We start from the raw sequence: 8264 nt of genomic DNA on the forward strand, positions 1-8264 counted from the left end.
TGAGATGCTGACAGAACAGAAGCTGAGATGCTGACAGAACAGAAGCTGAGATGCTGACAGAAGAGATGTTGAGATGCTGACAGAACAGAAGCTGAGATGCTGACAGAACAGAAGCTGAGATGCTGACAGAACAGAAGCTGAGATGCTGACAGAAGAGATGTTGAGATGCTGACAGAAGAGATGCTGAGATGCTGACAGAGATGCTGAGATGCTGACAGAACAGAAGCTGAGATGCTGACAGAAGAGATGCTGAGATGCTGACAGAACAGAAGCTGAGATGCTGACAGAACAGAAGATTCACAGTGTATTTTCTATATTAGCAGGTCAGGGTCTCAGATTCACAGTGTATTTTCTATATTAGCAGGTCAGGGTCTCAGATTCACAGTGTATTTTCTATATTAGCAGGTCAGGTCTCAGATTCACAGTGTATTTTCTATATTAGCAGGTCAGGGTCTCAGATTCACAGTGTATTTTCTATATTAGCAGGTCAGGGTCTCAGATTCACAGTGTATTTTCTATATTAGCAGGTCAGGGTCTCAGATTCACAGTGTATTTTCTATATTAGCAGGTCAGGGTCTCAGATTCAGTGTATTTTCAGTGTATTTTCAGTGTATTTTATATTAGCAGGTCAGGGTCTCAGATTCACAGTGTATTTTCTATATTAGCAGGTCAGGGTCTCAGATTCACAGTGTATTTTCTATATTAGCAGGTCAGGGTCTCAGATTCACAGTGTATTTTCTATATTAGCAGGTCAGGGTCTCAGATTCACAGTGTATTTTCTATATTAGCAGGTCAGGGTCTCAGATTCACAGTGTATTTTCTATATTAGCAGGTTAGGGTCTCAGATTCACAGTGTATTTTCTATATTAGCAGGTTAGGGTCAGGGTCTCAGATTCACAGTGTATTTTCTATATTAGCAGGTTAGGGTCTCAGATTCACAGTGTATTTTCTATATTAGCAGGTTAGGGTCTCAGACAGACAGACAGTGTATTTTCTATAGACAGACAGACAGAGTAATCACGTAGGTTAGGGTCTCAGATTCACAGACTAGTAATGTACGTAGGTCAGGGTCTCAGATTCAGACAGACAGATTTTCTATATTAGTAGGTCAGGGTCTCAGACAGTGATTTTCTATATTAGCAGGTTAGGGTCTCAGATTCACAGACATTTTCTATATTAGTAGGTTAGGGTCTCAGATTCAGACAGTGTATTTTCTATATTAGACAGGACAGACAGACAGGGTCAGACAGATTCACAGTGTATTTTCTATAATTAGCAGGTTAGGGTCTCAGATTCAGACAGACAGACAGACAGATATTACGTAGGTTAGGGTCTCAGACAGACAGACAGACAGACAGACAGTAATGACAGACAGGACAGACAGACAGACAGACAGACAGACAGACAGAGTAAGAGTAGGTTAGGGTCTCAGACAGACAGGACAGACAGACAGACAGACAGACAGACAGTCAGACAGACAGACAGACAGAGTAATGTCGTCAGACAGACAGACAGACAGAGTAAGGTTAGGGTCTCAGACAGACAGACAGACAAGACAGACAGACAGAGTAACGTACGTAGGTTAGGGTCTCAGACAGACAGACAGACAGACAGACAGACAGACAGACAGACAGACAGAGTAACGTACGTAGGTTAGGGTCTCAGACAGACAGACAGAGTAACGTACGCAGGTTAGGGTCTCAGACAGACAGACAGACAGACAGACAGACAGACAGACTCAGACAGACAGACAGACAGAGTAATGTACGTAGGTTAGGGTCTCAGACAGACAGACAGACGTAGGAGGGTCTCAGACAGACAGACAGACAGACAGACAGACAGACAGACAGAGTAACGTACGTAGGTTAGGGTCTCAGACAGACAGACAGACAGACAGACAGACAGACAGACAGACAGACAGACAGACAGACAGACAGTAACGTAAACGTAGGTTAGGGTCTCAGATAAACATACTTGGAGATGATAATCTCGTGGAGGATTTCTCCAAAGGTTTTCTGTTCCTCTCCATTCACCTGGTCACATCCTTCTACTGGGATAATCTATATATATAGAGAGAGAGACACACTGGAATGATCTACACAGAGAGAGACACAGAGAGAGAGAGACACTGGAATGATCTACACAGAGAGAGAGAGAGACACAGAGAGAGAGAGAGAGAGAGAGAGAGAGAGAGAGAGAGAGAGAGAGAGAGAGAGAGAGAGAGAGACAGAGAGAGAGAGAGAGACAGAGAGAGAGAGAGAGAGAGAGAGAGAGACAGAGAGAGAGACAGAGAGAGAGAGGTCAGGTTCAGATCAGCTCCTGCATTTTTCAGCATTTTCTTTAAAAAAGATAGATTAAGAGTCAGATAAACTTAGATTTTTTGTCTGGAACACATACTGGATTTTACCTCTACAACATAACCCCTACTTCAAATCAAAACTTAAAACCTACAACCTGATTTTGGACAGAATTACGGAATCACCTGGAAGGTTCACAACTACCAAGGATTTTACTCTATACAGCAAATTCTCTGGAAAACAACAGAAACCTGAAAACACCATCCAACCTGGAACTGAGTGAGTAATGCTTAGTCTGAAACTATATCTTATTTCCAAAAGCCAAGAAGAAAAATACACAACATTACTTTATAAGGACTGAATTCTAACATAATTCTGCCAAGCTTGATACAGCTTCAACTAGCACTGACGTGTCAAGTGAGAGGTGTCAAAGCCCATTAGCCCAACAATGGCAGGAGAGTCACACAGTCTACCCCAACCAAATGGAGAGGCCTTAGAAGCTCCCCTCCCGCTGTTCAGAGGCAATTAAAATACAGTACCCTGTGCATGTAAAGAATGAGAAGTCAAGAAAAGATTACAAAATGAAGCTCCTTATGGAAAATCAAGAGACACTTTTTGCTGACTATTACAAAAATGGGAACATCAGCAACCTTATCTTCCACACAAACCATCCCCGGGCATGGCACAGTGCTATATTAGCACACTACCCCTCTGTTACGAGAGCGGGGATTACCGAGGGGTGGAAACTCAGAATACTTGATAATGAGGACTCTGAGTCATGTAATATAAATATCTATAAGTCCGGAACAGTGATCGTACAAAGTAACCACAAACAGCTTCAGCTGGACTTTCACCTAATCAAAGAATTAGCCCAACAGGAGAAGCTCTCCTTGATAAAAGATACCCCCACCCCGAGCGGGTCAAACCAGAGCTCTTCATTATGTAACACCACAGACGAGCAACCCCCAGCGGAAAGTCAACCTCCCAGCACGGACTACCACTCCTCATTGAAATGAAGGACAAATTCCACCCAGCTGGAGGTAAGACAGGTGGAGCTGGAACAGCAGGTGATTACACTTCAGTCAGCACAGACCCAGACAACAGTCCAGCACAACAACACCCCCTTAACCAGACCCGGAGAGCTGGAGGTGGACAGAGACATATCTGCACTCTGGACTGTGGTGAGACAACTTCAACAGGAGAAAGAGCAGAATCAGGAGAAGAACAGAGCATTAGAGGAGAGGATCAGACTGCTGAGGGGGTGGAGGAGAGGTTGGGGGGGATGGAGGAGAGGGTGAGGGGGACGGAGGAGAGGGTGAGGGAGACGGAGGAGAGGTTGAGGGGACGGCGTGTGACAGAGAACAACCCACTAGAGAGGTGGCCACCCCCACAGAGAAGCCAGCAGAACAGCCCACCCCAGCACCTGACAAAAGTTTTGACACCACAGCAGAACAGTCCACACCAGACCCTGACCATAGAGTCGACACCACAGCAGAACAGACAAATGAAGAACCACAAGCCCAGCGGCTCTCACCCTCCGAGCACCCCCTGTCAGCCACCCTGATAGCCCTTCTGACAACCCCTCACACCCACTGAGGACAAACACAAGACACAGATTGTACTACTTATGGACTCAAATGGGAAATATATAGAAGAAAAAAAAACTTTTTCCCAAACATAGTGTGTCTAAACTCTGGTGTCCAAACACCCAGCGTGCCCTCGACCTTCTGTCTGAGGACCAACTAGGTTCACCCAGCCACATAATAATACACACAGGCACAAACGACCTGAGAGCACAGCAGGAAAGGGTGGCAACAGCACTGAAGGGAGTGATTGAAAAGGCTTCTTCTACTTTCCCCAACGCACAAGTGGTTATCTCCACCCTGCTACCACGAAAGACTTCCACCCTGCCACAATACAGCGGGTAAACGCAAGTATTTCCCGTGACTGTGCCTCAAAACCAAATGTTTTCCTGGCCCACCACTCCACCCCCTGGACTTGAACAGCCTCTATGACCAGGTCCACCTCTACAAGGCAGCAGTGCCCACCTTTGCCAGGACCTAAAGGACATCGCTCTCAAACGTATCCCCAACACTTCACACAGGAGCAACAGATCAATAGACTCTCCACCCAGACCAGCGAGACACCCTCCCAGACCTGCAGGACCCCCCCCTGGACCTACACATAGAGGACCCACGCCAAGAGGAATTACATCCAGACCACAGTACACCCAGACACATCCACACCCCCACCCCAACCAATCAACACCCCCCCACGTCAACCATGCCCACACCCCATTTAGGCCCCCTCAGATCAGACCTATGCCACTCCTGCCCACCCCATGCACCCCACCCCCGCAAAGAGGGCCTCAACATGGAAGCCACACATACGCCCAGGTAGTGAGCGGGCAAACAGTCCCAACCCCCACTCTCACACTCGCCCAAGCCAATAGCATGTACCAGATGCTCAGCAGGCTCTGCTCACACTTACTGGCCTGAGGCCAAACCACACGACCAACAACATTGGACATTCTATGGAACAAAAGCCTTCACTATATCATCCTGGAATATCCAAGGCCTGAGGTCATCTGCCTTTGGCCTAAAGAGCAGAAACCCGGACTTCACCAAAGAAATCGGTAACACAGACATTGTCATCCTGCAAGAAACCTGGTATAGAGGAGACGGACCCACTGGTTGCCCTCTAGGTTACAGAGAGCTGGTAGTCCCATCCACCACACTACCAGGTGGGTGGTATAGAGGAGATGGACCCACTGGTTGTCCTCTAGGTTACAGAGAGCTGGTAGTCCCATCCACCACACTACCAGGTGGGTGGTATAGAGGAGACGGACCCACTGGTTGCCCTCTAGGTTACAGAGAGCTGGTAGTCCCATCCACCACACTACCAGGTGGGTGGTATAGAGGAGATGGACCCACTGGTTGTCCTCTAGGTTACAGAGAGCTGGTAGTCCCATCCACCACACTACCAGGTGGGTGGTATAGAGGAGACGGACCCACTGGTTGCCCTCTAGGTTACAGAGAGCTGGTAGTCCCATCCACCACACTACCAGGTGGGTGGTATAGAGGAGATGGACCCACTGGTTGTCCTCTAGGTTACAGAGAGCTGGTAGTCCCATCCACCACACTACCAGGTGGGTGGTATAGAGAGATGGACCCACTGGTTGCCCTCTAGGTTACAGAGAGCTGGTAGTCCCATCCACCACACTACCAGGTGGGTGGTATAGAGGAGATGGACCCACTGGTTGTCCTCTAGGTTACAGAGAGCTGGTAGTCCCATCCACCACACTACCAGGTGGGTGGTATAGAAGAGATGGACCCACTGGTTGTCCTCTAGGTTACAGAGAGCTGGTAGTCCCATCCACCACACTACCAGGTGGGTGGTATAGAGGAGATGGACCCACTGGTTGCCCTCTAGGTTACAGAGAGCTGGTAGTCCCATCCACCACACTACCAGGTGGGTGGTATAGAGGAGACGGACCCACTGGTTGCCCTCTAGGTTACAGAGAGCTGGTAGTCCCATCCACCAAACTACCAGGTGGGTGAAACAGGGAAGATGGACCCACTGGTTGCCCTCTAGGTTACAGAGAGCAGTCCCTCCACCACACTCCAGGTGGGTGGTATCAAAACATGGAACTGGTTGTCCTGGCTAGGTTACAGAGAGCTGGTGGTCCCATCCACCACACTAAGGTGGGTGGTATAGATCCGGACCCACTAGTTGTCCTCCAGCTGGTAGTCCCATCCACCAGGGCTAAACCAAGGTGTCCAGGAAGACACCAGGGGTATGCTATTAGTCTAGAGCAGACCTAACTCACTCCATTAAATTAATCAAACCAGGAACATTCTACATTTGGCTAGAAATTCAAAAGGAAATTATCCTAACAGAGAAAAATGTCCTCCTGTGTGCTACCTATATCCCCCCACTAGAATCCCCATATTTTAATGAAGACAGCTTCTCCATCCTGGAGGGCGAAATCAATCATTTCCAGGCCCAGGGACATGTACTAGTCTGTGGCTGACCTAAATGCCAGAACCGGACAAGAACCTGACACCCTCAGCACACAGGGGGACAAACATCTGCCTGGAGGTGACAGCATCCCCTCCCACATATGCCCCCTAGGCACAACTATGACAACATAACCAACAAAAACGGGTCACAACTCCTGCAGCTCTGTCGCACGCTGGGTATGTACATAGTCAACGGTAGGCTTGGGGGACTCCTATGGTAGATACACCTATAGCTCATCTCTTGGCAGTAGTACTGTAGACTACTTTATCACTGACCTCAACCCAGAATCTCTCAGAGCGTTCACAGTCAGTCCACTAACACCCCTATCAGACCACAGCAAAATCACAGTCTACTTAAACAGAGCAATACTCAACCACGAGGCATCAAAGCCAAAGGAACTGAGTAACATTAAGAAATGCTATAGGTGGAAGGAATGCAGTTTGGAAACCTACCAAAAACAATTAGGCAACAACAAATTCAATCCCTTTTAGACAATTTCCTGGGTAAAACGTTCCACTGTAATAGTGAAGGTGTAAACTTGGCAGTAGAAAATCTTAACAGTATATTTGACCTCTCAGCTTCCCTATCAAATCTAAAAATCTCAAATAGAAAACCGAAGAAAATTAACAATAATGACAAATGGTTTGATGAGGAATGCAAAATCTAAGAAAGAAATTGAGAAACCTGTCCAACCAAAAAAACATAGAGACCCGGAAAACCTGAGTCTACGCCTTCACTATGGTGAATCACTAAAACAATACAGAAACACACTACGGAAAAAGAAGGAACAGCATGTCAGAAATCAGCTCAATGCAATTGAAGAATCCATAGACTCTAACCACTTCTGGGAAAATTGGAAAACACTAAACAAACAACAACACGAAGAATTATCTATCCAAAATGGAGATGTCTGGGTAAACCACTTCTCCAATCTTTTTTGGTTCTATAACAAAGAACAAAGAGCAAAACATATACATGATCAACTACAGATCTTAGAATCAACTATTAAAGACTACCAGAACCCACTGGATTCTCCAATTACATTGAATGAGTTACAGGACAAAATAAAAACCCTCCAACCCAAAAAGGCCTGTGGTGTCGATGGTATCCTCAATGAAATGATCAAATATACAGACAACAAATTCCAATTGGCTATACTAAAACTCTTTAACATCATACTTAGCTCTGGCATCTTCCCCAATATTTGGAACCAAGGACTGATCACCCTAATCCACAAAAGTGGAGACAAATTTGACCCCAATAACTACCGTGGAATATGTGTCAACAGTAACCTTGGGAAAATCCTCTGCATTATTATTAACAGCAGACTCGTACATTTCCTCAATGAAAACAATGTACTGAGCAAATGTCAAATTGGCTTTTTACCAAATTACCGTACAACAGACCATGTATTCACCCTGCACACCTTAATTGACAACCAAACAAACCAAAACAAAGGCAAAGTCTTCTCATGCTTTGTTGATTTCAAAAAGCCTTCGACTCAATTTGGCATGAGGGTCTGCTATACAAACTGATGGAAAGTGGTGTTGGGGGTAAAACATATGACATTATAAAATCCATGTACACAAACAACAAGTGTGCGGTTAAATTGGCAAAAACACACACATTTCTTCACACAGGGTCGTGAGAGGGTTAGACAGGGATGCAGCTTAAGCCCCACCCTCTTCAACATATATATCAACGAACTGGCGCGGGCACTAGAAAAGTCTGCAGCACCCGGCCTCCCCTGCTAGAATCCGAAGTCAAATGTCTGCTGTTTGCTGATGATCTGGTGCTTCTGTCACCAACCAAGGAGGGCCTACAGCAGCACCTAGATCTTATGCACAGATTCTGTCAGACCTGGGCCCTGACAGTAAATCTCAGTAAGACCAAAATAATGGTGTTCCAAAAAAGGTCGAGTCACCAGGACCACAAATACAAATT

General features: G+C 46.3%; 1 long non-coding RNA gene across 1 annotated transcript; it reads left to right on the forward strand.

Moving 5' to 3' along the window:
* The first annotated feature begins 296 nt into the window (after positions 1–296).
* Positions 297–769, forward strand: LOC127925287 (uncharacterized). The gene is made up of 3 exons (XR_008120346.1): positions 297–370; positions 411–568; positions 628–769. It is a non-coding gene; the product is annotated as an uncharacterized LOC127925287 (long non-coding RNA).
* Positions 770–8264: the final 7495 nt, after the last annotated feature.

The sequence above is a fragment of the Oncorhynchus keta genome, unplaced genomic scaffold (genome assembly GCF_023373465.1).
Source record: "Oncorhynchus keta strain PuntledgeMale-10-30-2019 unplaced genomic scaffold, Oket_V2 Un_contig_5411_pilon_pilon, whole genome shotgun sequence".
Classification (NCBI taxonomy): domain Eukaryota; kingdom Metazoa; phylum Chordata; class Actinopteri; order Salmoniformes; family Salmonidae; genus Oncorhynchus; species Oncorhynchus keta.